Here is a 27900-nt window from a genome sequence, read left to right on the forward strand (position 1 = left end):
AGTCCTGGATCCCTGCAGTACCACCGGGTTGATCACTGCTCTGGTCCCTTCTCTCTCCATTAAAGCTTATGTCAGCTCATCCTCACCTGAAGGCAGATATCAGCCTCAGTCCACCAGTGAGTGCACCTAGAATGACGCTTCCTATTTGGAGGGGAGTGCACAGATGGCCACAGATTCCTCTCATCCCCAGGTTCCTTGGCAGTGTATTTTGTCACTCTTCCCATTAAGAGACAGGGTCAAGATGCACTCTTGAATCTAGGTGAACCATGTGACTTGCTTTAGCTAAAGGGATATTTAGATGTGTGTTAGGCAGAGCCTTAAGTGGCACATGGGCATTGAGGATTACTCTGTCTTGCTGGGACTGCAGTGTGAAGAAGCCCAGGGTGGCCTGCCTGATGATGAAAATCATGTGGCCCACTTTTTCCTATCACACGAGCTAATGACCATCCATTACACCTGTGGGTCAGGCCATCAGAGATAATCCAGCTGACCTGTCAGTGACTCAAAGGTGCATGGGAGAGTCTAGTAGAGATGGGTCCTGTTGGCCCAGACCATAAGAAACTCTCTGTTAACCCACAGAGACATAAGCTAAAATGGTTGTTGTTTCAGATCATGAAGGTCTTGCCATGGCTTGTCACACAGCATAAGCTAACAGATACATCATCTTCAACCTGGGATCCTTCACATGATGGTTAACAGACCATGAGTATTAGCCTGTTTGTTTAGTTTTCTCTGCCTGCATAACAAATGATCAAACATTTAGTAGCTGAAAGCAACACACATTTATTATCTTATGGTTCTGGGAACCAGGCATGGCTTAACTGGGTCCCCTGCTCAGGGCCTTCTGTGGTTGCAGTTAAGGTGTTGGCAAAGACTGGGTGCCTGGGTGGCTCAGTTGGTTAAGCATTTGCCTTCGGCTCTGGTCATGATCCTGGAGTCTTGGGATCGAGCCCCACGTCAGGCTCCCTGGTCAGAGAGGAGTCTGCTTCTCCCTCTGACCCTCCATCTCTCATGCTCTCTCTCTCTCTCTCTCTCAAATAAATAAATAAAAACTTAAAAAAAAAAAGATGTTGGCAAGGACTGAAGGCAGCAAAAGACCTTCCTTGGTCGGAATATTGCAATTCCTTCTGATTATAACACTGAGGGTGACAATTTATTGCTGGCTGTTGATTGGAGGCCACACTCAGCTTCTAGAGGCAACCTTCAGTTCCTGGACGTGTGGGTCTTCTGATAGGTAGCCCACAACATGGCGACTCGCCTACACAAAGTCGACAGGGGGTCAGAGAGATTCTAGCAAGATGAACACTATAATATATATTTTTAAAGATTTTGTTTATTTGAGAGAGAATAAGAGAGAGAGCATAAACGGGGGGAGGGTCAGAGTGAGAGGGAGAAATAGACTCTCCACTGAGCAGGGAGCCCGATGTGGGGCTCAATCCCAGAACCCTGGGATCATGACCTGAGCCAAAGGCAGACACTCAACCAACTGAGCCACCCAGGTGCCCCAACACTACAATCTTAGTACATAACCAAGTACACATCACTGCACATATGCCCCACCACCCCTGCCATATTCTATTGGTGAGGAGCAAGCCACAGGTCCCACCCGCACACAAGGGGTATGGATTCTGCAAAGGTTTTGAACATCAGGGAGGCAGAGATCATCAGTGAGAGCCATTCCCTAGGCTCAACATACAGACCTGCAAGGGACTTCTGCCTCATTCGCTCATCACCGAGCAAACGTTTATGTGTGAGTGCTTTCTGCGTGGCATGCCCTGGGGATACAGCAGTAAGCGGCGTCTCAGAGTGGGGCTGATGCTGAAATGGAAGAGCCATGTATGTCACCGTGGACACCCGGGCTTTAATTCTGAGAGGCTGGGGGAGCCACAGGAGGGTTTTGAGTGAAGGAAAGGCGGGATCTCACTGATGGTTCAAAACCATGTCTACGGCTGGTTTTTGATGCCAGACGTCGGAGAAAATGGGCTGCTTTTGCTGCTGGGTCTTTGTGAGCGATGAGGAAGCGTTGAAGCCACAGGGGACGGGAATCAGGAGAACAAGCGAGGGGTTACTTACTTCCCAACCAGGGACTTCAGGCTTTTCCTGGGTCTCCCACCTGCTTGGTGGAGGATGGAACCTGCGCTTAACTTCTCGTCAATGGAGGGGGACGGAATCGCCTAGCAGGGTCCTGCTTTGGGTGCTTGGCCACCTGCGTATCTTCCCAGCACGCCTTTAGATCCGTGCTGCCTCTCACTTGGGCCTTTTCGTGTAGCCATGAAAGCCCTCATCTTTGGTGTCAAGAAAATCTGGAAGGAAATCGACCGGTCGGTGACTGCCTGGATGAGCCTCGTGTTCCTGTGTGCACACTGGGGGTTGCGATGCTGAGACCCCGGGTTTGTTTGTGAACCAAATGAAATAACTCCAACCAAACACTCCCAGGACCACACCTCTCTCTTCTCCCTCCTTCCGTGCAACTGCCTGCCCCGATTTGCCCTATCGTGGAGCAACGTTGCCTTGTTCTGATGGTCTGCGTTTCCTCAACTTGGGATGATGGAAGCTCGCGCTAGCATAAGGAAGCCACGGGGACCGGGTGCCCTCCAAGCACAGTGGTGGCAGCTTTTCCAGGTGGAGACGGCCACGGCCCACCTACTGCATGTCTTCCCTGAGGGCACAGGGCACAGATCCTGCTGTAGCTGCACAGAGCGGCCACTCTGCTCGGAGCCAGAGACATGGGAATGTCTCCCAAGAGGTTGAGAGGCCGAGAAAAACCCCATAAAGTAACTGCATCAAGGCTGCTACTGTCATTGGCCTTGGTGGCTGCCATGACTACTCATGATAGTGCTCCATCCGGTGTGTGTGCAGTCCAAACCGAGATGCTGAGTACGGGAAATCTGCGCTCCCTTGGGAAAGCCACTGCATTGACAAGGAATCTCTCGAGACCCTACTTCCCTCCATACACCTGGGGCTTGGCCGCTCATCTGGCTTTTGAAATGATACAGAAGGGGAGAGAAAAAAAAAATTACAATCCAGTTATCAGCAAGAAGCACTGGTGACACAGCATGTCCTCGGGTCTGCCACGGTGCTAGAGCGACTTTCTGGTGGGAAAATAACTCCGGGCAAAAGACCAGTGTCATCCCTGAGATTCCAAGGCAAGGACAGCACAGAGGCTGCCGTGCAGGTTGCTCGAGGGCAATCAGGACCGTGCAGAGGGCTCAGACATCAAATTGCTAGATTTTTGGGGCCGTCCATGGCGGCCCAAAGCAGGTCAAGTGTCAGGCAGGAAGGTGTTCTTTGGAAAAGGTTTTCGCCCATGCAAAATGCTGCGTGCAGTTGAGAGTCCAATCTATATTTTTATGTCCTCCGATGATGTTAATTAGGCTCGTTACATTTACAAAGAAAGCCAACTGGTAGAGACGGGGTGGGGGGCTGTTGTAGGAATGCCACCGCCAGGGGAGTACAGGTAAATGCCCAGGTTTGGAAATCCTGCGATGACACATGAGGGCACCGGGATCCCAATCTCTCTGACTTGGAAACCATTTCCTCCCACAGGGACTCCGCAGGAATCAGGGAGTTCATGGGGTGTCGCAGAGAAACAGGGACATAAATACACTGAGTTTCCTGTCTTCTCTTCATCCCATTTCATTGACGACATCTTTTCTATGGTTAATGGCATGTGTGGAAAATGCCACTGTTTTCAGGGGCTCTCTTCATCCTCAAGTTATCAAAGCTGTGTTGGGTAAGATTCTGTCCCTAGTTCCATGCGATACTCCCATTGCCTGGGCCCAAAAGGCAGTGCTCCCTCTGTCCTGGGTTTCACAGAATCCTTCAGCTTTGGCACACTTGTTTTCACCAGTGACAGAGGTCATGCTGTGTCCTTTGTTGTCCCCTACACAAGGAGACCATCCTCTCTACCTTTACAAGAAGATTCCCCTGGACACACCAGCATGGAGGGTCCAGTGGGGTGTCATTTAAACAGACCTGTCAGACACATCTGAGTTCCAGTCCCAGCCCAGGCACACTTTTCTGCTACATGAGGAAATTATGTTAGCACTTGTCCCTGGAGAATGAACAGGAACATCATTCAGAATTCACCGGCATCTCTGGGGTCTTGACCTCTGGGTAATATTTCTCCATTTCTAATTGTGCCTTGTGTACTGGGAATCTGTCTGATTCCATTCCAGCACCCATTGGCTCCCAGCTTCTTCTTCTTCTTTTTTTTTTTTTTTAAGATTTTATTTATTTATTTGATAGAGAGAGAGGCAGTGAGAAAGGGAACACAAGCAGGGGGAGTGGGAGAGGGAGAAGTAGGCTTCCCGCTGAGCAGGGAGCCCGATGCGGGGCTTGATCCCAGGACCCTGGGATCATGACCTGAGCTGAAGGCAGACACTTAATGATTGAGCCACCCAGGTGCCCCTCCCGGCTTCTTTTTATTGCTTCCCTCTGTGGATGTTTAGATTTCCCCGCCATCTTCTGGGTCTCTCTCTCTCTTAGATGAACTTCCCAAGAGAAATAAGTCATTTGACACTCCCCATATATAGAGTCTGGTGGTCACTAGGCAAAATATAGCATGCCCATATTAGGCAAGAGTCCCACATTAGGCCACTTCACCGATTGTTGGTCTGAGCTTGGCTAAGCCCTGATTTTACTATCAGCTATAGCCATGGTTTAAGGCATTGACAGCTTTGCATAAAAATCTGTTTATGGTCTGGCTGTTCAGAGGGAACCAGATGTAACAGGCACCCTGAGCATCATAAACCCTTCTCCCACGTACCCAAATTCTAGCTTCAGGGTATCCAATGCTTTCCTACGCGTAGCCACTTGAGCACCTCAAACTTACCACACCCTGAAATAAACTCTTCACCTTCCCCATCAAAGTGTTACTTTTCATCTGAATTCTACTCTGATTTGAGTCCCTCAGGCCATATATCTTGAATATTCCTTCTTGCCTTGCTGCGTGCATCCAGTACTTCCAGTAATGCCTATTTCCCTGCCAGTACCTCTGAGTTTCTTGCTCCTTCCTTCTCATTGCTCTAATTCAGACCCTTGTCAGTTCACACTTGGTCTATTGCAGTAACGTCCATATCATCTTTCTCATTCTAGTCCAACCCAAGGTATGCACATTACTTTATTCCTTTTATATGCTATTACCTATACCTAGAAGCTCTATCCTTCTGTGCTGGATAAACTTGCATTGATTCTTTAAATGTAGCACAAGTATCAACTCCCCCTTGAGGAATTCCCTGGCTTTCTCCTGTCTCAGTCAATCAGATCCTCACTGCATTGTGCTAAATCCACATCCTTGTAGAAAGTTCTATTATAGCACTTATGCCCTGAATGATATTGATTTTTTTTCCACACACAACCCCCTCCACTAGGCTAGAGTTGGATGAATAATATGAATAATGAGGTTATAGGATCTTTGCAAGTTCTATCTCATGGAAACTTAATCATTGTATGTAACTACTAGTGCAAGTAGCTACTAGTATAAGTAACTACCAGTGTAAGTAATTACCAGCCCTAACATTAATCTGAATGCTAGCTCTAACCTTAAAGTGAGTTTTAGTCCACATTCCTTCATTGAATCTATGCCTATTTTCCTTATTTTGGTAGTCTTCCCCATGGTACAGGAGGCAGTGGGAATTGGGTAGTCATATGTGAGGTGTGGAACAAGTCATTCTCTCTTTCAATAAATTAAGAAGGGGGAGGTAGAGAAAGTATATATTTAAGAGGAGGAAGAGATAAGTAAGTATGGAGTCCATCAAAAAGGCCCAGAAACAACGATCAACTCACTTGCAGTGGACACCCTTAGTGCCCATATTATGATCTCTAAATACCATTTTCCACTAAAAGCAATCAGGGCTAATTGGCAAAATGGCTGAATCTAGGACTAGGATAGAGAACGTGCAAGATGAGCCTGAAATATGTTGTCATTCTAGAGAGCAAGAAAGCCATCAAAAACTACCAGTCTTGAGTCAGGGACTCAGAAACCAACATGAATAAGACCCCAATGGCCAAAAATGGGACTACTAGAATATTAGTAAAAATACTGACTTCAGTGGATTAAAGTTTATCAAGTATATTTAAATTCATGAGTTCATGATGATTCTGAACAAATAGTTTTTGCTTTACTGTTGGAAGATGCTGGTGAGCCAACCCATTTTTTGAAAACTGGTAAGTAGGGCTCCCTCCTCGAGAGCTTTGTACTATCACTTTGCTATCACTCAATAAACCTTGCTTTGCTGCCCACCGAAAGAAAGAAAGAAAGAAAGAAAGAAAGAAAGAAAGAAAGAAAGAAAGAAAGAAAGAAAGAAAGAAAGAAAGAAAGAAAACTGGTAAATAAAAAGAAACATTTTAGCATTTATCCTGACTCTCCTATATTAGTTTTATATCCCACCTAATGAACAAAGAAGTAATAATAGAACACATATATCATCATTTTGCAACTCCTAATGAATTAATACATCTAATTTATTAACAATGGCATTATAGAAATACAGATAATCAGAAATTACATGCTTTCCAAGGGAAGTACCCATCTCCCATGATGTAGTCTTGCCAAAAATTTGGACTTGAATCTTAGCAAGTCTCTGGGTCTAACCTCAGTTTATAGGAAATATAGGGGACAGAGGAACAACTGGCCAAAATCAGACTATGAGGAGCTCCTCGGAACAAACGACTCAGGGTTTTTTTTAAGCTGTCTATGACTATGTCCCATCATTTTTGTCTGTGCTTGTGTCTGACTTTGGGTCCACATCTTATTACCTATTTATTATGAGAAAAATAGATACAGGATGGACCTATATGTTAAAAGAGAGTTAGGAGAAACGTAAATTAATCACAATATATGGATTTCATTTGGATTCAGATCAGTCTCACTGTCTTAACAGGTTTTAAGATAATCAAGATGTCAATGCTAATTAGGTACTTGGGGATATCAAATAATTTTTTTAGGTGTGATAATTACATCAAGGTTGTGTTGTTTTTCTAAATAGGTTCTTATTTTGCATAAATATATATAAATAAACTATCTCCCTGATGTTTGGGATTTAAAAATATGCATAGAGGGGCAGGAAAAAGTGGGTGAGGGCATAAGTGAAACCAGATTGAGCTCATTATTGTTGAAGCAAAGAGATGGGTACATTCACTTTCATTATGTTATCTTCTTTACTTTTATATAAATTTCAATTTTTTTAGGTATGGAGGAAGGAAAGTATAAGATGATCACTCCCTTTCTTATTCCTTTTGGTAGCTCCTGTTAGTCCTTTAAATATGAGCTCCACTGTACTTTCTGAGAGTAGCTGCAACAGACATTTGTCATTCTTTTTGGCGTCTGAAAAACCCTGATATTTTTGTTCCTAGAACTCCTTGCAGCTAGGAAGGAGACACCACTCCACCAAACAAACATAAGTGACCCAGATTTCAAATTGAAAAAATCAGGGATGATGTAGATTCAAGTCTGGGAGCTACCCCATATCATTGGATCACATTCCTTGTCTTTTTAATTTGGGCAGAGATGGATTCTGTTGCCTGTGATCAAAAACTATCTGAACAAAAGCTTTTCCTGTTTCCCCAGGTGAGAGCCCATTTCTGTTACAGATTTTCATAAAGCCATTTGGTTATCTCTTACAGAACTTGACACAGTCCTGGTTAACTTGTGCGCTAATTGGATTAGTATATGTGTCCTCCCTAATCACAAAGTAAGCTTCTTGAATGCAGGGATCATGTGTGTTTTGCTTTGCCTCTCTATTCCCAATGTCAGCACACTGCCCTGGCATATTGCATAAGCTCAGTAAATATCTGTTGAATGAATCAGCTAGTGAATGAGAACAAGAGGGGAGCATGAGGGTGTTGGGTAAGCGCATCAAGGAAAACAGCCTGTCCTCTAGGGCATATGGTACTTCGGAATCTGGTTGTGGGTTGGTGGGACCACGTGACTAGTTATGCCCAGTGGCTTGCAAGCAGCAGGATCAGGTGTACCTTTCAGTGGAAGGCACTGAATTGCTAGCGTGAAGCTTCTGTCTCTCTTTTCCTGCTGCTGTGACCAAGATGGCCCTGTTTTCTAAATGCTACACTCCAGGAGGGCAGAGTCTGCCAGCCCAAGTGCCTGAGTCACTCCAAGCTTGACTATATTAAACGTGTAGGCTGGGGGTGCCTGGGTGGCTCAGTCAGTTAAGCGTCCAACTCTGGATTTGGGCTCAGGTCATGATCTCAGGGTTGCGAGCTTGAGCCCTGCATTGGGCTCCGTGCTGGGAGTGGAGCCTGCTTAAGATTCTTTCTCCCCCTCTCCCTCCCATCTTCCCACTCAGGCTCTCTCTTTCTCTCTCTGTCTCAAATAAATAAATAAATAAATCTTTAAAACAAAACAAAAAATGTGTAAGCTAAATGACCACAGCAAAAATAGAAAACCTTCCGTTGTATTAAGCCCCTGCGATTTGGGAGCACTGTTCCTTTCCTTCCACATAACTTACCCTATCCTGACACATACAAACAGAAAAAGAAAAAGCGACAACATGGATGGACCTAAAGACGTTCTGTTGAGTGAAATAAGTCAGTCACAGGAAGACACATGCTGCCCGATTCCTCTTATGTAAGATGTCTAAAATTGTCTAGCATGCAGAAATAGCCAATGGAATGGTGGTTACCAGGGGGTGGGGGCGGGGGAGTGTTGAAGTTATAGACATACAAGATGAGTAAGTTCCAGAGGTACAACACAGCACCTATAGTTAACAAGAAGGTATTGTGCACTTAAACATTTGTTAAGAGGGTAGATCTCCGAGACGCCTGGGTGGCTCAGTCGTTAAGTGTCTGCCTTCAGCTCAGGTCATGATCCCAGGGTCCTGGGATCAAGCCCCGCATCGGGCTCCCTGCTCAGCGGGAAACCTGCTTCTCCCTCTCCCACTCCCCCTGCTTGTGTTCCCTCTCTCACTGTGTCTCTCTCTGTCAAATAAATAAATAAAATATTAAAAAAAAAGAAGAGGGTAGATCTCCTGTTAAATGTCCATACCCCCCAAAACAAACAAACCCAAACACTCAAAAACCAAAAGACAAATTAAACACAATAAAGGGACACAAGGAAACTTTCGGAGATGAGGTGATGGATATTTTTATTACCTTGATTTTAGTGATGGTGACATGACGTATGTCTGAACTCATCAAAATATATATATAATTATGTGCCTTTTTTTTTTTTTGTATACCAATTACACTTCAGTGAAGTTGGCGGGGGGGGGGGAAGAAAAAGCATAAGAAAGAGGAAGTGAGAAGAGGCATTTGTGGAGAAAGTGGATATATGACAAGAGAGGATCTCGTCGTAGCAGAAATATTCTTGGGCTTGGTGGACATTTTGCAGGTTGGATCTCAACGCTGCCTGCTTACTAGCTGTGTGATATGGGGAGTTTCCTAACCTCTCTGAACCTCAATTCCCTCACCTGAAAAATGGGGAGAAATGATATGACCCCAAATTTCTAGGGTGCATCAGTTAAATTTAAATGAGATCATTTATGTGTAAGCACCTAACGTGACATGGTGGGGGTGCTCTGTAAATGTTGGTTGATTGGGCGAGTGTATGGAGAGAAGTCACCAGTGGAACCAGGGAGGGGCAGATGTGGAGGAGGCCATGGAGCTGGAGGAGGTCCAATTGTTAAGCAGGTCCATGCTCTAAATCTCCCAGATCTGTCCCCGTGCATTGTAATTTAGTAAATCATTTCGAGCAGTGCGGTGTTTGCTTATTCAATCAAGAAGTGGATTTATGCCTAATTTTTCACTTTGCGACTCTTCTGCAAAGTGCTGTGAGCTTAGGAGCCTCCCCAGCTCAGGAGCCAGATTGCTGCATGGTGATTTATGTGATCTGGGAGGCTGGCCCCACAGCCATGAGCATAGGGCATAAATCTGAGGCTTGCGGGGAGCCCTGATTCAGCCTGGCACACCTGGGCACCGCACCAGCCCTGAGCCTCTTCTCATCTTATTGTGGGTCTTGATGCTACAAAGGGTGAGGGCACGGCCCTGGGCTCAGAGGCTGCTGGGTCTCATTTATTCACTCATTTATTCAACCAATAATTACGAAACACCTTCTGTAGGCCAGGTCCGGTGCTTGGTACTTGGCATATAAGCAGAGAACTTGTAAGACACAGTCCCAACTCTACTGGGACTCATACTCCATTGGCAGCAGTAAACAAGACAGCCAATGATTGGATTCTGGTGCGCGACATGCTACCGCAAGGGAAACACAAGGTGGCGTGGGTGCCATATTGTGATTTAGAAAAAATATACCTATCTAGGCATATAGATGACCAAAATATATTTCTATATATATTTTGTCTTTGTCCATGGTTCCTGGCTCACAGCTCCCCAAACCCCTGGAATTTCCCAAGCTATAAGAGCAAGGGGAGCATCTTTTGTGATGTTTGGTCTCTTGTCTCCAATTCCTGGCTCTTGTCAGAGCCCTAAAGGTGAAATGGATGTCTTGTTATTCCTCACAAACCTCTTTCCACCACAACTGGGTTGATGTTGATGAGGTGACTTTTGGAAAACACCTAAGGATGGGGACTGGTTGCTAGGTGAACCGACCATGAATGGAGTTTGGAACTTTTAGTCCCACCCCCTGATTTGGGGGAACAAGAGAGAAGCTAGAGTTCAAATCAATCACCAATGACCAATGAGTTAATCAATCATACCTAAGTCATAAAGCCTCCGTAAAAACCCAAAAGGAGGGGTGGTTCTGGGAGCTTCCAGGTTGGGGAACCAGAATGCTTCCCCATGCCATCCTGCTGGGCTCCAAGCTCCACTGGGACAGAAGCTCCTTTGTTGGGGAACCTCTGTATGTCTTCATCTGGTTGCTGATTCATTTCCTTTAATATCATGTGTAATAAACTGGTTGTCTCATGAGTAAAAGGGTTTCCTGGCTTCTGTGAGCAATTCTAGCAAATTTCTGGAACCCAAAAAGGGGGAATCATAAGAATTTCTGAATTATAACCAGCCGGTCAGAAGCACAGGTAACAACCGGAGTTTGCGATTGGCATCTGAAGTAGAGGCTTGTGGGACTGAGCCCCTACCCTGGAATCTGGTACTCTCTCTGGTTGATAGTGTCCGAATTGAGTTTTGGGTTCGAGCTGCATTCTTGGGCACCATGATGGTGTTTGGGAATTGCTTATTGGTGTGAAGAAGACTCCACACACTTTGGAACTGGGTCCAGATGGAATCTAATTTAGGGGGCAAAGAGGGCAGCATCTGAGCTATTCTTTTTTTATTTTTTTCTTTAGTTAGAAAGAGAGCAAGCGCACATGAGCAGGGGAAGGGCAGAAGGAGAAGGAAAGAGAGAATCCCAAGCAGGCTTCTCGCTCAGAGCAGAGCCCAATGCGGGGCTCGATCTCATGACCCTGAGATCATGACCTGAACCTATATCAAGACTCAGCGGCCCAACTGACTGAGCCAGCCGGGAGTCCCTACTCCTGAGCTATTCTTGAGCCTGAAGGTTGGCTTTCCAGAGGAGGGGGTTTGTAAGCTGAGACATGAAAAACTTCTAAGAAGAGGGGATGGCTTTTGCAAAATCTAGGAAATGAGTAAGAGAATAAAAGTGAGAAGACAGAAAGTTCTGGGGCCGTTCATCATTTGATGTGGCCGGAGAGCAGAATTACAGAGGGAGAGTTGTGGGACAGGTGGCCGGAGTCCTGACCGCACAGACCTTTTCAAGCCAGGACTTTGCCCGAAGGGCCAATGGGAAGCAGGGAATGTAGCGTGATCACATTTTCTCTCCAGAAAGTTCTTCTGGGCTTTTCGTTGCAGAATTGACCAGAGGAGGCTGGGGTACCAGTTGGGAGACAGACAACTCCAGGTAAGAGAGGACAATGACCTGAATTAGGATGTGACAGCATTCACAGGCTAGACATAAAGCATGTAATAACAGCTAGCAGTGAGCCAGGCTCCGTCCAAAGTGCAGGGTCACTGGTTTAATTGTCCTAAGTCTGCGCAGTAGGTGCTACTAGGATGCCCTTTTTATTTTTTATTTTTTTACGTTAATCACCATACGTCATTAGGTTTTGATGTAGTGTTCCATGATTCATTGTTTGTGTATAACACCCAGTGCCCTTTTTAAAGATGGGAAAAGTGAAGCCCAGAGAGGTTCTGTGGCTTGCTCATGGTCACACAGCCTGTAAGGGACAGGGCTGGGATTCAAACCGAGGCAGCTTCATCCCAAATCGGCACTATTCACCCATATGCTCCATTGCCTTCTTAGACCACAAGCTCTCTGGAAAGTCAGGGTCCACGCTTTGTTTTTCATAGTGCCCCACACGGAGCCTGGCACCTGATGGGTTCTTAATTCCTATTTGTGGAATGAACAGCTGAGTTGATGAGTAGAGTCCCGACCAACCCTTACTTGGCCAAGCCTGGGTCCTCTCCTCTCTGACACAGGCTTTATTAGGAAGCAGGTGACGACCCATTGGGGTTTCTCTGCACATCCAGGCACGGCACTCTGCCAGTACCGGTGGTGACAGTGGTTATGATGCAGACTGAGAGCCCACATTGGAATTCCAGGCGGTATTTTTCTCTTTGTCGATCACCACAAGCTCCCTTCCCCTGGAAGGCTTCCACACAAATTAATTACTGTTCTCCAGGTCCGGGGGCTGTGGCCACCTGCCATCCTCTCTCCCTGAAAGCTGAGGGTCTTGGGGCTCAGGAGTGGGCACTTCTTCCCTTCTGGTGGCGGCTCCTTTTTCCCCCCTATTTACTTCTCCTTTAATCTGCATATTATCATCAGCACAAAGCCCTCAGAATAACATCTGACAAATGACGCCTATTAAAAAAAAACTGTGTGCACTTCTCCTTCACCGCCTTCTAATTTGGAATAGCATTATAACTATGCATCGCTAGACAAGCAATATTATGTTAAGAACATGATAAAATACCAGCAGCCCTGTAATGGCACCAACCAAATGGTAATTTCTGCTTCAGAAATTGGTCATTTATTTTGCTGGTCTGTTCTTACGCTCAAATTAGATGAAGTTTAATATACTGTAAAATTGAATGTATTCTGTCCTTTTCAACAAATATGGCGTGTGTGAAAATGATTTATGGTTCATGGGAACCTCTAAAATGTTAAATAATCTCTTTTTGTGTGTTTCTTAAGTAAGTTATGGCCGGAGAGTTTAAACACAGGAAAAGCAAAACTTTATTAAGCTCCAGGCCCTGCTTCTCCTAGTACCAAGCCGCGGTTTAAGAACAGGAGCTGTGGCCCCCTGCATATTATGTTGGGCTGTAAGAGTACCCACATTAATTGCTACATTAATTTTCTTCTATTAACTGTAATTGGGAGGAAAGCAAGTCTTCCCCAGCGAGTGTTATAATTTGTGACTTAATTTTTAATAAAGCTGTGTTGAGACCATGGGTGCTTAGCACAGGTCATTTCTTACAAAGGGTGTTTGGTTCCCTTCTGGAAAATGCTTGACTTCTGCCTTTCTTCCCGGCCCCCCACCCTCCACAGTGCTTCCCCAAGCTCAAGGGAACTCTCGAGAAGCCCAGATAAATGGCCAGAGGCTATGGCTAGATGTTCAAGACAGTGGCCATGCCACAGACCCACTTTATAACAGCAGATGAGTCTTTTGGACACTCTGAGCCTTAGCTTTCTCATCTGTAGGATGGGGAGATTACAATAATGGTAATAACTGGCTCTTTATCACATGTACCCTGCGCCAGGCACTGTTTTAAGCGCTTTGCATGTATGAATTCATTATATGCTGCTGACCACCCTATGACGTGGGTATATTACCATCCCCATTTCACAGATGAGGAAAGAGAGACACAGAGACGTTGTGAAACTTGCTCCAGGTCACACAGATGGTTAAGCATCGTAGGCAGGGTTTAATACCAAGTGGTTGGACCCCAGCCCCCATGCTTTAAGCCTGGAGGCTGAGCCTTCCACACTTGTAAGGGAAAGTTAGAGAGATGATGGGTGTGACCAGGCTTGGCATTTATTCACTGGGAAGTTTTTCATTCAACAAACACTTATTGGATACCTTATATGCCAGCCACAGCCCCAGGCACCACAGGGGGATACAGATGGATGAGAAGAAGCTCATGGTCTTTTTTTTTTTCTTTAAAGATTTTATTTATTTATTTGAGAGAGAGAGAGTGAGAGAGAACACAAGTGGGGTGAAGGGCAGAGGGAGAAGCAGACTCCCCGCTGAACAGGGAGCCCAATGCCAGACCCGATCCCGGGCCTCTGGGATCATGATCTGAGCTAAAGGCAGCCACTTAACCAACTGAGCCACCCAGGCACCCAAATATCTCATGGTCTTTAGTGCACTTAAGATATACCTGAATGTGCTCTAGGAGCACCTAATGCCTGGTGATGGCAGAACTTTCTGCTACTAGATTTAGTGAGAAGTCCAACTCCAGCAGTTGGGAATTACTATTTGTCAGAGCCCCACCAGACATATACCAGTTTCTTAATTTATGTGATTTGTTTCATGATCATACCAGCCGGGCAAGGTGTCCTTCAGGATCCTTATTTGACAGATTAAATTATCGAGGGCTTGTCTTACCTAGGATCCTACAACTTCTGAAATAGCCTTCCAATTTCCACCGTAGGTCAGCTTCACCCCAAAGCAGACTTAGGCTAATGGATCTCATCAGAGGTGAGAAGAGACAGTTAGCGTGGAGAACGAAAAGTTCCTGAGGAGGTTTTAGGGCCACCGAGGGAAAAGTTGGGGATCCAGGCGGGTGGAAGGCTGAGAGCAGACTAAACATGAATGTGATCCATTAAAGATCCCAGTAATTACTGACAGAGGGTCCCGGCTCGGCCAGACCTGGATCTGAATTCTCGCTCTCAGTTCCTTGGGAAGTGACCTTTGACAAGTTTCTTAAACTCTTGTAGCCTCAGTTTCCCCATTTCTAACAAGGGCATGCTAATGATGTTGACTTCCTGGTTGGCTGAGAATTTAATGAGATGATATTTGGGTGAATGTTCTTAGCCCTGTGCCCTGCATAGAGGCAAGTTCCTAATTCATAATTACTGTTAATTATGGTAGGAATTCTTGTTCATGGTTCATCTCAGAGAAGAAAATCATCACCCAGTGTGTCTCAGTACAGTTGGGAAATACTCGTGTCCACAATTTGGTTTTCTGCTTAGTCCTTCCTCTTGCCAGGCCTGGGCAATTTATCAAATGCCTGCAAACCCCAGCTGACCAGCAAGGAAAGACACAAACAGTAACACACTGTAGCTTCCTCCTCTAAATATTCTAATTCTTTTGGTTTGGGCTGGGACCCTGGACTTGTATGCTTAATCTTGGGGGATTCTTAAGGCTGAGCAAATTTGGGAAACACTGCACCTCGGGGTGGTTCTCAACTTTAATGTGTAAGAGAGTCACCTGGGGGAAATTTTTGCACTACAGATTTCTGGCTTCTCCCACCTGCATGAAATTGAATTTCAGGGTACAGGACCCCAGAATCTGCATGTTGGTTTGGCTTACTCCTCTTTCTAACGAAAATCTCATTTTTTAAAAATCACTTACATTTGTAATCATCTCTGTGTCTCCTGTGTTCAGCATGGCATGCATAATACTCAGTGAACACTGGCAGATCCATCCATCCATCCATCCATCCATCCATCCATCCATCCATCCACCCATCCATCCATCCACCCACCCACCCAGCCAGCCAGCCATCCACCCATCCAGCCAGCCAGCCAGCCAGCCAGGCATCCACCCATCCATCTACACATCCATCTACCCATCCAATCATCCATCCATCCATCCATCCATCCATCCATCCATCCATCCATCAATCTACCTCCTTGTTCAACAAATATGGTTTGAATACTTGAAATGTTCTGAGTGTCATTTTTGGTGCTGAATTATACAATGAAAGAATTTCTAAAAATCAAACTTCTTCCTTCATAGTTTGTAAAATCTTGATTTATTTGGGGGAGAAATTAACTTTATTCCACATATAACAGAACTTTTCAGTACAAGGTAAAAATTGTATTCAGGTGAACTTGGGCAAGTTACTTAACCTCTCAAGACCTTGGTCTTCTGGTCAGAAAACCTGATATACTATTCTGCGGGTTAGTCTGATCCCTGTAGAGGAGCTGGTACACTGTAGGGGTTTTAGAAATGGTAGATGTTATTGTTCTTAATAATAAATAGAAAAGATTACCAAAAGGATAGTATTAGCTGGCCGTGATTTTCTTTGATGTCATTTCCCACATGAACAGCCTGGTGATAACTCTGAATACAATTATTACAGAATCTATTAAGTTTATCTCACATGACCTGTGCTCTTTCTCTGATTTTGGAGTATTTTTTCTCCTTCATTTTCTCTGTTCCATTTCTGTCTTCTGTTTGGATTAATGGTTTCAACTTTGGTTCCTCTCTTTTTCTCCAGTATGACTCCTCTCTTCCTTCCTAATGCTCTTCTCTGCTTCTTGTCTTACTCTTCGTCTTCTGGCTTTCCAATTCTTTATTACCTCTTAACATGTGTTTTTGTTTTTTTCCCTCAGATTTTCTGTCTTCTCTTTGTGGTCTCTCCACTTCTCTCAGGGCCCCAGCAAGTTCTTAAAATGCTTGCTCATGAAGAGAGTGTGTTTCCTAATATTCATTTTTTTAGAGTAGATAAGATGAATGAATGCTTTGTTTTTTTCCTTAAACCAATGACAAGAAATGGAAAAGTTATCCCTTTACAATTAAATCAGATCATTATTTTCTTCTTTTGTCTGGGACCCTCAACGGAGGTGTAACCTGGTCCTGTGGATCAGCACCGAGAGCAGGGGTGTATTTTTTACAGAGTCAAAGAGAAAAGATATTTTCTAGAAGACCTGGTTCCAGCACATCCTCAAACTATTTAGAGTTTGAGAATGTCATTTGACTTCTCTGGGCTTCATTTTCACATTTATAAAATAAGTGGGTTGTACCAACCACCTCTGAAGCTCTTCCTTGGACTAAAATTTCTGTGAGTCTGATCTCTGATTCATTTCCTATAGCAATGCTATCAAGTGCCAAATTTCATTAGCCTGACAAGCGTCACTAGGCATAAGCAGAAGGTATTCAATTGCAAATAGAGGACAATTGACATTATATTTTTCCAATTTTCTCTGGGTCTAATGCACATTGTTAGACTTTGCTTTTACCTTTGGAAATGTATTTCTGCAAAGTCTCAAAGGGCATGGCAGGGTTACTTGATTCATGAAGGGAGTGTTCTGGGGACACTATTTTCCAGTAGGCAGAGGACTTCTGTTTTTACCCCTTGAAAATATTTTTTAATGATTCCTAAGGCTGTGTTTTCCACCTTTATTGAAGTATACTGATGAAATTATAATATATTTGAAGTGTGCAATGTGATGATTTGATATACATATCCATGCAATAGTATATCATTTGGTCCTTTAGTAGCTGCCATATTGTTTGCTTTTTAAAGCCAAGCACATGCTTTCTTTCCTTGATCCTTAATGCTAGTTTCCTTTCCACTGAGTGTTTAGTACTGCCAAGGGAAGTCCTGCACACTTGGCAATACTTTAATTATTCACTGTAAGACCAAGAAACAGGTACCTTGCCTCCTGATACAACCCACAGGCACCTCATCATCATGACTCTCTTCCCTGAGTTTGTTCTGTCAGTCATTCCCATGAAGGGTGACTCTGAGAATTGTCTTCAGTACTTGATCACGCCATATCTCCAGTGTCCATATTTTTGCAATGCTCTGGTTATATCCCCGTTACAGATATCTCTACCCGGGGACCCAGGTCACACTCAGAAGGCCTTCTGAATTCTTCATTTCCTCCCACGGACATTCTTCTTCTATGCACAGTTCTAGGTTCCTCCACTTCTAAGAACTAATCAGTTGCTCAACTTTGAGATATCTGGAACCACTCTCCCTGCTTCTTCCTTCCCATGGAGGTAGCCAGATCCTATCAATTTAACCTCAAAATTCCTTCTTTTTAAAAGATTTTATTCATTTATTTGAGAGAGAGAGAGAGGCAGAGGGAGAGGGAGATGCAGACTCCCTGCTGAGTGGGGAGCCAGACAGGGGGCTTGATCCCAGGATCCCGAGATCACAACCTGAGCCAACAACAGAGCCACCCAGCTGCCCCCAGCTCAAAATTATCTCTTGATTCAGAATCCTCTTCTCTGTCTCTGTTGCCACCATTTCAGTTTATAATCACATGTCCCACCTAACGTCCTACAACTACCTTCTAACCCACTTCTGTACTTCTGCTACCGTCTTCCCTTTTCTTTTCCAGACAGAGATTGGTATTTCCAATTTGAAAACTTTTTGAAAACTTGATAGCATTGCTATAGGAAATGCTGAAAAAACAGGTGGTCCCCTGTGGCTATTGTGATGAAGTCAAAACTCCTTGGTAGGCACACAAGGCCCTTCATAACCTACTTCTTCTCTGCTACTTTAATTTTCAAACACTGTTGAGAAAGTGACACGCTCTTTTTGATTGATGGCTAAGTTGGTATAGAAAGTAAACTTAGAGCTACTGGGGGACATCTTTGTCATCTTGTAGGGACAACCCATATAACCAAAAAGCCAAAACGGATGAAGGCAGAGCTATGACTTAGAGAGAAAGCGAGGACAGAGAGAGAGGGAGGGGGAACACATAATGGTGGTATTATTATGATGTGCAGATTAAAGACAGAGATTCAGCCATGCCTGAGGCTTTCTTCAGCTTCTCAACTATATAACTAAGAGTTTTTTTGGGGTGTGTGTGCTCATGTAAATATTCTTTGGGGTTTCCTTCCTTTGCAACCAAAAGAGAAGAACTAACTTGAATTATGTATCTTTTTGTCTAAATGCACTTAAAAAAAGATTGAGTTATCCCATGTCTTTCAGAAAGGGCAGTAAAAATTTTTTCACACCCCCAGGTCAGACTATTCTTAGTCTTTCTCTCATTAACCAGCAAATACAGGAAAACTTCTGTTCTATTAAGATATGTATGTCACAGGGATGGCAGTGAAGCCACGATATTAACAATAGCTCCTACTTGTTGAACACCTACTGTATATCAGACTCTTTAGACACATTATATCTAATCCTCGCCTCAACCCATATGATATTCAATTAGCCCTATTTTATATCTCAAAAATGGGAGCCTAAGAAGTTAAGTACCATTTTTAAAAATTATATATTATTTTAGAGAGGGAGTGGGAACAGGGGCAGTGGTGGAGGGAGAAGGAGAGAGAGAAAGAATCTCAAGCAGACTCTGCACTGAGCAAGGAGCCTGACACGGGGCTCAATCCCATGACCCTGAGACCATGACCTGAGCCGAAACCAAGAGTTGGTTGCTTAACCGACTGAGTCACCCAGGTGCCCCAGAAGTTAGGTATCATTGAAGTCCACATACCCTATGGTTGAGATAACTGAGGTTCAAATCCGGGTTGTGTCTGCTGTCCAAATAAATATGTCTTACATTACATTGTACTATTCAAATCGTAGATCGGAGCTGTGTTCCCCATGTGAAAGAATAAAATAATATTGATTGAGCACTTCCTGCATGTCGTGCTGGTGTTTTCATAGACATTAATTCATAGATCATCTTATTTCATCTTAAAATCTTATGAAGTATTATCAATCCAAATTTACAAGTAATGGAACTAAGAAAACCAGGAAATTCTGGAGTAAAATAGTGGCTAATATTGGGATCCAAACTCATGAATACCTGAAATCAAAGTTTTTGTTTTATTTTTCTGATTATTCTTATTGATCATATAAGAAAGTTCAAGACCAAACTGGCTAAATAATTAGGGTACCAAAAATGTATGCCATTGGAGTAACATGTATGGGCATTTAACATATCAAGGGGAAGATAACTAAAATGATTATTGATCCACCTTTAAATGAACACTCGTCTTTTGAAAGACTCAAGGTTCCTGTTTCTAACATGTGGGGTATAAGACTGGCAGACCTGAAAGCTTCATTCCAGCTCTAAAATTTTATAGTTTTATGTTATGTCAACTGGTCCATCATTTGGGATTATTTACGATTAGGTGTTGCAGCAAGTGAGAGAGAGACAAGAGCTTAAAAATATAGAAGTTTGGGGGTGGAGCAAGATGGTGGAGTAGTAGGAGACCTGGGTTTTGTCTGGTCTCAGGAATTCAGCTGAATAGGGATCAAACCATTCTGAACACCTACGAACTCAACAGGAGATCAAAGAGAAAAATAGCAACCACTCTCTGAACAAGAAAAGTGACCACTCACTGGAAGATAGGACGTGCGCAGAAGTGAATCCGAGGTGATATTCGGGAAGATAGACGGCGGGAGAGGGGGCGTCCATTGGCCACTTCTGGCAAGTGATAGAGCCCCAGAGCACAAAATTGGAACTTCTAGAAGTCGGCTCGGCTGAGGGACATCGCTCCAGTGGCTAAGCGGGAGGTGGAACCCTCGCAGGATGGTGTGGTCTCAGGACCCTCGGGGTCACAGAAAGACCGGGGGTGCCTGAGTGCAGCAGAGCTCCCAGGGATCGGAGCGGGGAAGCTGGCCGCAGAGACAGAGCCGCGGCGCAGGCTCTCAGCTTGGGGTTGCCATAAAATGTGATCCGCGGCCCAGTCGGGCCACTGCTCCTCCAGCAGGGACCCAACAAGCGGCAGAGCTGGGGAGACCCCCCTTCCTCCCCAGGAAGGAGTGGCACGGAAGCGCACCGCAGGGATCTGCTGGGTTTGGACACTCCACACAGGCTCGGGAGCCAGAAAGGAACGCTCGGTCACAGGCCGGGTGAGCACGGACTGTGACCGGAGACCAGGGAGACGGGAGTGATTGCTTTTCTCTGGGGCCGCACTGAGGAGTGGGGCCCTGAGTTCTCAGCTCCTCCGGGTGGAGACTGGGAGGCCACCATTTTCACCCTGGTCCTCCAAAACTGTACCGAGAGCTTGCAGGGAACAAAAGCTCCTGAGAGCAAACCCGAGCAGCTTGCTTAGCCTGGACCGACAAGGGCGGGGCAATTTCGCCTCCGCAAAGACATTTGGGAACCACGGCAACAGGCCCCTCCCCCGGAGGATCAGCACGAACAGCCAGCAAGCCAAGACCAAGTTTACCGATCAAGGAGAACGGGAGAACTCCAGCGCTAGGGTAATACTGCACACAGAATTCATGGCTTTTTTTGCCATGATTCATTAGTTTTTCAAAGTTAATTTTTTTAAAGTTTGTTTTTAATTTTTCTTTTTTCCTTCTTCAGCCAACATCTTATCAATCCCTTTTTAAAAAAACATTTTTTATTTTGCATTTTTAGAGTCATATTTTATCTATTCATACTAGTTACCCTTATTTTGGCATATATATATAAGTTGTTCTCTCTTTAAAATTTTAAGATACAGTTTCTACTAACAGATCAAAATATACCCTAAATCACTAGTGTATGGCTTTGTTCTAGTCTCCTGCCTGATCACATTCTCTCCCTTTTCTTTTTTCATCTTTATTTTAAATCTTCTTTCTTTTTTCAAACAACTTATCTTATCAATTCGTTTTATAAAATCTTTTATAATTTTCATCTTTACAGTCATATTCCATTCCTTCACTGTATCAACCCTTATTTTGTACATATATAAGTCTTTCTTCCTTTAAAATTTTAGGAGGCACTTTTTTCTAACAGACCAAAATATGCCGAAAATCTAGTCTGTGGCAGTGATCTACACACTACCCTGATCATATTTGATCATATTCTGTTTTTTTGTATTGTTCTGTTTTTGTTTTTATCTTTTTCTTTTTTTTTTCCTCTTTCTTTTTTCTTTCATTCCCTTTCTTTCCCCTGGTTTCAGGTCTTTTCTGATTTGTATAGAGAACATTTCCTGGTGACGTTGTTAACCTTTTAGCATTTTGTTCTTTCATTCATCTATTCTCCTCCGGACAAAATGGCTAGACTAAAAAAATAACCTCACTAAAAAGAACAAGAGGTAGAACCGTCAGCCAGGGACCTACTCAATACGGACATTAGTATGATGTCGGACCTAGAGTTCACAATCATGACTTTAAAGATACCAGCTGGGCTGGAAAAAAGTGTGGAAGTTATTAGAGAAACCCTTCCTGGAGAAATAAAAGAACTAAAATCTAACCAAGTCAAAATCAAAAAGGCTATTGATGAGGTGCAATAAAAAATGGGGGCACTAACTGCTAGGATAAATGAGACAGAAGAGAGAATCAGCGATATAGAAGACCAAATGATGGAAAATAAAGAGGCTGAGAAAAAGAGAGAGAAACAACTACAGGATCACAAGGGCAGAATTCGAGAGATAAGCGATACGATAAGACGAAACAATATTAGAATAATTGGGAGCCCAGAAGAAGAAGAAAGAGAGAGAGGGGCAGAGGTATACTGGCGCAAATAATAGCAGAGAACTTCTGTAATGTGAGGAAGGAAACAAGCATCAAAATCCAGGAGGCACAGAGAACCCCTCTCAAAATCAATAAAAAGAGGTCAACACCCCGACATCTAATAGTAAAACTTACGAGTCTCAGAGACAAACAGAAAATCCTGAAAGCAGTTCAGGAGAAGAGATATGTAACATAAAATGGTAGAAAGATTAGATTGGCAACAGACCTATCCACAGAGACCTGGCAGGCCAGAAAGGACTGGCATGATATCTTCAGAGCACTAAACGAGAAAAATATGCAGCCAAGAACACTATATCCAGCTAGGCTGTCATTGAAAATAGAAGGAGAGATAAAAAGCTTCCAGGACAAACCAAAACTAAAGGAATTTGCAAACATGAAACCAGCCCTACAAGAAATATTGAAAGAGGTCCTCTAAGCAAAGAGAGATACTAAAAGCAGCATAGACCAGAAAGGAACACAGACAATATACAGTCACAGTCACCTTACAGGCAATACAATGGCACTAAATTCATATCTTTCAATAGTTACCCTGAATGTAAATGGTCTAAATGCCCCAATCAAAAGACACAGGCTATCAGATTGGGTTAAAAAACAATCAATATGCTGTCTGCAAGAGACTCATGTTAGACCCAAACACCCCCACATTGAAAGAGACGGGGTGGAAAACCATTTACCATGCTAATGGACACCAAAAGAAAGCTGGGGTGGCAATCCTTATATCAGCCAAATTAGATTTTAAAACAAAGACTGTAATAAGAGATGAAGAAGGACACTATATCCTACTTAAAGGGTCTATCCAACAAGAAGATCTAGCAATTTAAATATCTCTGCCTCTAACGTGAGAGCAGGCAATTATATAAGGCAATTAATAACAAAAGCAAAGAAACACATTGACAACAATACAATAATAGTGGGGGACTTTAACACCCCCCTTACTGAAATGGACAGATCATCTAAGCAAAAGATCAACAAGGAAATAAAGACTTTAAATGACACACTGGACCAAATGGACTCCACAGACATATTCAGAACATTCCATCCCAAAGCAATGGAATACATATTCTTCTCTAGTGCCCATGGAACATTCTCCAGAATTGATCACATCCTAGGACACAAATCAAGTCTCAACCGGTACCAAAAGATTGGGATTATTCCCTGCCTATTTTCAGACCACAATGCTTTGAAACTAGAACTCAATCACAAGAGGAAAGTCGGAAAGAACTCAAATACATGGAGGCTAAAGAGCATCCTACTAAAGAATGAATGGGTCAACCAGGAAATTAAAGAAGAATTAAAAAAATTCACGGAAACCAATGAAAATGAAAACACAACTGTTCAAAATCTTTGGGATACAGCAAAGGCAGTCCTGAGAGGAAAGTATATAGCAATACAAGTCTTTCTCAAGAAACAAGAAAGGTCTCAAATACACAACCTAACCCTACACCTAAAGGAACTGGAGAAAGAAGAGCAAATCAAACCTAAACCGAGCAGGAGAAGAGAAATAATAAAGATCAGAGCAGAAATCAATGAACTAGAAACCAAAAGAACAGTAGAACAGATCAACGAAACTAGGAGCTGGTTCTTTGAAAGAATTAACAAGATTGATAAACCCCTGGCCAGACTTATCAAAAAGAAAAGAGAAATGACCCAAATCAACAAAATCATGAATGAAAGGGGAGAGATCACAACCAACACCAAAGAAATACAAACAATTGTAAGAACATTTTATGAGCAACTCTGTGCCAGCAAATTAGATAACCTGGAAGAAATGGGTGCATTCCTAGAGATGTACCAACTACCAAAATTGAACCAGGAAGAAATAGAAAACCTGAACAGACCTATAACCACTAAGGAAATTGAAGCAGTCATCAAAAATCTCCCAACAAACAAAAGCCCAGGGCCAGATGGTTTCCCAGGGGAATTCTATCAGACATTTCAAGAAGAATTAATATCTATTCTCCTGAAACTGTTCCAAAAAATAGAAATGGAAGGAAAACGTCCAAACTCATTTTATGAGGCCACCATTACCTTGATCCCAAAACCAGACAAAGACCCCATCAAAAAGGAGAATTACAGACCAATATCCTAGATGAACATGGATGCAAAAATTCTCACCAAAATACTAGCCAAGAGGATCCAACAGTACATTAAAAGGATTATTCACCATGACCAAGGGGGATTTATCCCTGAGCTGCAAGGTTGGTTCAACATCCGCAAATCAATCAACGTGATACAATACATTAACAAAAGAAAGAACAAGAATCATATGATCCTCTCAATAGATGGAGAAAAAGCATCTGACAAAGTACAGCATCCTTTCTTGATCAAAACTCTTCAGAGTATAGGGATAGAGGGTACATACCTCAATATCATAAAAGCCATCTATGAAAAACCTACAATGAATATCATTCTCAATGGGGAAAAGCTGAGAGCTTTCCCCTAAGGTCGGGAACATGGCAGGGATGTCCACTATCACCACTGCTATTCAACATAGTATTAGAAGTCCTAGCCACAGCAATCAGACAACAAAAAGAAATCAAAGGCATCCAAATCGGCAAAAAGGAAGTCAAACTCTCACTCTTTGCAGATGATATGATACTGTATGTGGAAAACCCAAAAGACTCCACCCCAAAACTGCTAGAACTCATAGAGGAATTCAGTAAAGTAGCAGGATATAAAATCAATGCACAGAAATCAGTGGCATTCCTATACACCAACAACAAGACAGAAGAGAGACAAATCAAAGAGACGATCCCATTTACAATGGCACCCAAACCCATAAAATACCTAGGAATAAATCTCACCAAAGAGGCAAAGGATCTGTACTCAGAAAACTATAAAATACTCATGAAAGAAATTGAAGAAGACACAAAGAAATGGAAAAACTTTCCATGCTCATGATTTGGAAGAACAAACATTGTGAAGATGTCAATGCTACCTAGAGAGCAATCTACACATTCAATGCAATCCCCATCAAAATACCATCCACTTTTTTCAAAGAAATGTAACAAATAATCCTAAAATTTGTATGGATCCAGAAGAGACTCTGAATAGCCAGAGGAATATTGAAAAAGAAAAGCAAAGCTGGCGGTATCACAATTCCGGATTTCCGGCTCTATTACAAAGCTGTCATCATCAAGACAGTATGGTACTGGCACAAAAACAGACACGTAGATCAATGGAATAGAATCGAGAGCCCAGAAATGGACCCTCAACTCTATGGTCAAATCATCTTTGACAAACCAGGAAAGAATGTCCAATGGCAAAAAGACAGTCTCTTCAACAAATGGTGTTGGGAAAATTGGACAGCCACATGCAGAAGAATGAAACTGGACCATTTCCTTACACCACACACAAAAATAGACTCGAAATGGTTGAAAGACCTAAACGTGAGACAGCAGTCCATCAAAATCCTAAAGGAGAGCACAAGTAGCAACCTCTTCGACCTCAGCCGCAGAAATTTCTTCCTAGAAACATCGCCAAATCAAGGGAAGCCAGGGCAAAAATGAACTCTTAGGATTTCATCAAGATAAAAAGCTTTTGCACAGCAAAACAAACAGTCCACAAAACTAAAAGAAAACCGACAGAGTGGGAGTAAATATTTGCCAATTACTTACCCGATAAAGGGCTAGTATCCAAAATCTATAAAAAAGTTATGAAACTCAACACCCAAAGAACAAATGATCCAATCAAGAAATGGGCAGAAGACATGAACAGACATTTTTCCAAAGAAGACATCCAAATGGCCAACAGACACATGAAAAAGTGCTCCACGTCCTCGGCATCAGGGAAATCCCAATCAAAACCTCAATGAGATACCACCTCACACCAGTCAGAATGGCTACAATTAACAAGTCAGGAAACGACAGATGTTGGCAGAGATGCAGAGAAAGGGGAACCCTCCTACACTGTTGGTGGGAATGCAAGCTGGGGCAACCACTCTGGAAAACAGTATGGAGGTTCCTCAAAAAGTTGAAAATAGAGCTACCATATGATCCAGCAATTGCACTACTGGGTATTTACCCCAAAGATACAAATGTAGGGATCTGAAGGGGTTCGTGCACCCCAATGTTTAGAGCAGCAATGTCCACAATAGCCAAACTGTGGAAAGAGCCAAGATGTCCATCGACAGATGAATGGATAGAGATGATGTGGTATATATAAACAATGGAATATTATGCAGCCATCCAAAGGAATGAGATCTTGCCATTTGCAACAACGTGGATGGAACTGGAGGGTGTTATGCTGAGTGAAATAAGTCAATCAGAGAAAGACATGTATCATATGACCTCAGTGATATGAGGAATTCTTAATCTTAGGAAAAAAACTGAGTGTTGCTGGAGTGGTTGGGGGTGGGAGGGATGGGGTGGCTGGGTGATAGACATTCTGGAGAGTATGTGCTATGGTGAGCACTGTGAATTGTGCAAGACTGTTGAATCACAGATCTGTACTTCTGAAACAAATAAGGCAATATATGTCAAGAAAAAAAAAAGAAGATAGCAGGAGGGGAAGAATGAAGGGGAGTAAGTCAGAGGGGGAGATGATCCATGAGAGACGATGGACTCTGAAAAACAAACTGAGGGTTCTAGAGGGGAGAGGGGTGAGGGATGGGTTAGCTTGGTGATGGGTATTAAAGAGGGCACATTCTGCGTGGAGCACTGGGTGTTATGCACAAACATGAATCGTGGAACACCTCATCAAAAACTAATGATGTAATGTATGGTGATTAACCTAAGAATAAAAAATTTAAAAAAAAGTGAGACGTGAAAATTAAGTCTCAGTTTTGTGAACAAGTCTCATGAGAACCAATCCCCAAATCGCCAATCACTGACCATTCTTATTCTTTCCAAATTAAGGCAAATTGATTGACTTACCTTGGGCAACTCATTTCCTTAAACCTCATATTCCTTATTCCTAAAATGACGATAATAATACCTACCTTTCAAGAGTTTTGTGAGAACGAAGATGAAATTAGTGAAGGAGTCTACACACGAATATTTGTTGTTAGATATTTGGTTTTTAGAATAAATATGATGTAGTTATACTCCATACAGAGGTTTATAAACCTAAAGAGACAGTATAACCCAGTGCCCTTCTGGCTTCTAGCAATGGCAACTGTATTGGTCAGGGTTCTCCAGAGAAATAGAACTAATAGGGAATATATAGATACATGTGTATGAGGAGACTTATTATAGGAATTGGCTCATGTGGTTATGGAGGCTGAGAAGTCCCATGATCTGCCATCCTGAAGCTAGAGAACCAGGAAAACTGGTGATATAATTCTAGGAATTGGAGGGGGAAGGGTTAGAGGATGTAGGGACTGAAGCTGTAAGTCTTCATCTGAGTCTGAAAGCCCAAGAACCAGATGTCTCGGCTCAAGGAAAGAGAGAGGGAGGGTGCATGAGAGGGCGAGTGAGTGCAAATTCACCCTTCTTCCGCCTTCTATTCCATTTGGGCTCTCCATGAATTGGATATTGCCTAACCACATGGAGGAGGGCCATCTGCTTTACTCATTTCACCAATTGTTCACCAATTCCAGTGCTGATCTCTGCCAGAAACACCCCTCACAGACACACCCAGTAATTA

The sequence above is a fragment of the Eumetopias jubatus genome, unplaced genomic scaffold, assembly GCF_037043125.1.
Source record: "Eumetopias jubatus isolate StellerSeaLion01/CBP00866 unplaced genomic scaffold, mEumJub1_p1.0 scaffold_12, whole genome shotgun sequence".
NCBI lineage: Eukaryota > Metazoa > Chordata > Mammalia > Carnivora > Otariidae > Eumetopias > Eumetopias jubatus.